This window comes from Spinacia oleracea, chromosome 6 (assembly GCF_020520425.1).
Source record: "Spinacia oleracea cultivar Varoflay chromosome 6, BTI_SOV_V1, whole genome shotgun sequence".
Lineage (NCBI taxonomy): Eukaryota > Viridiplantae > Streptophyta > Magnoliopsida > Caryophyllales > Amaranthaceae > Spinacia > Spinacia oleracea.
Window position 1 is genome coordinate 60,226,097 of NC_079492.1, and position 1,897 is coordinate 60,227,993.

Sequence of the window (1,897 nt, forward strand, 5' to 3'; positions counted from 1 at the left end):
GCAATTTTTAAGGTCATTAGTTTTCTAGGATAGTTTGTCACACACAATCACATATTTCGCTACACATAACTACATTACAAACATGGATTTGAAAATTAAATATGCCACGTAGTTTATGATAGGCTTCTATGGGTAGTATTTGCGCCTGGCTTGGTACCGCTTCTATCGTAGATCCAACACATGCCCCGGTCGAGGTAGTGTCTTCAACAGACGAATTTCGCTCAAGAGGCCAACTCGCAAGTGCAAGCCAAGGGGGCAGGCAGGCGAGAGGGACCTAATGGGCGAGCGATTGGGTTCGGGATAGGTGTACTACTTGCACAAGTACCTAGTGGGAAACATGCGCGGCGTATGCACCCCCCTATTGGCGAAAAAAGGTATCCTTAGTCCCAACTCCCGAGGGAACCGAGATTCGTTATGCGGTTCTGCCCGTTCACATTAATATGCTGATTTTCAGGTCGTCCCAACTTGATGGGGAAATAAACGCGGGGTAGGATCGTTTCGCCCTTCGGCTATTTTGATTACCTACAAGCACGAGTATTTCCTTCACTATCCCCAGTGGAGTCGCCACTGTGAGGGGGTCGAAAAAAGCGCGAGGCTAATGCGTGACCTTGTCCCTCGTGGGTGTGACGATTCTTTTTATTCAATCAAGTGTAATTGGATTTCCTGTGAGTATACACCCAATTGACTAGTAATATAGGAGTTGCCATTCAGTTTTTAACGACAATGAGAAAAACTGACAAAACCCGGTTATCGTGACATAAAGGGAGTGCAATTATGTTTGACCACGACGGCCGTAGGTTCCCTTGTGATCCCTGGTGTGGGGATCTCTCAATATACACCCGCAAGGTAGAGATTGAGGGTTCGGGGGACTGTAACTACCGAGAGGAGTAATTCGCTCGTCGATAACTCCAGAGGCAGGATATCCTTACTAGCTCAGCATAAATAATTGATGGGACATGCGTTAACTATTAAACTAATCTGAGTTGATTTTAGCAATATGCAACATATAATACTAATTCGATCGTGATTATCTGATTTAAATAACATTAAGGGACCTAGCATGATAATCCAATTTCCCAAAAATATTATATTTGTTAGGCGTGATAGAAAAATCATATTAGGTTAGTTTAACAGTTCATAAAAAGGGCGAGGAAAGCAGTTAAATCATCGAAAAGGGACACATCACGACGCACCCTTGAGAGGGCGTCACGGTTCTCAGAAAACTAACCACTTTGACTTTGCTATTTCTCCTTTTATTTAACGAATCTCAATTATGGGACAGGATACGTTCTGTTCGATTTATGGATCGATTGCGACAGAACGCGTGAACAGTATCGCAGCGAGAGGCTTAGGCTAAGGGGTTTTGAGTCAATACTCAGAATATATTATGTGTTATTGTGTGTTGTTTCACGTCGAAACTAGGGGCCTATTTATAGGGAAGAGTTCGTGGAAAGATAGAATTGCAGAGTTCTAATCCGCAAAGAATTAGGAAAAGAGACGTACCCAGGTACTTTCAGCGCCCAAGCCTGGGCGCCGAAGATTTCAGCGCCCAGAGCCAGGCGTTGAATAGGGTCTGGGCAGCTTTGTTTAGTCAGATTCGGATTCCTAAAATCCGTAGAGTTTGAGATTAATTCGAGTCTTTTAGCGCGTATCAATTTCATGACGGAATGCGTCTGGGCCCGTTACGAACTCTAGGCTCGTTAGGATTTTGATTAATACGTAACTCTTATTTCCGAATCCTATTAGGAATAGGATTCTCGCGGTTTTCTATCTCATTTAGGATTTATGTTGGAGTGCAACACCTAATTCTGACAGGTTTCTATCTTTTATGATTTGCCACTTTTAGACGCTACCTTTTACGGCAGTTACTATTTTTAGCAGGTTTCCATAAATAGTA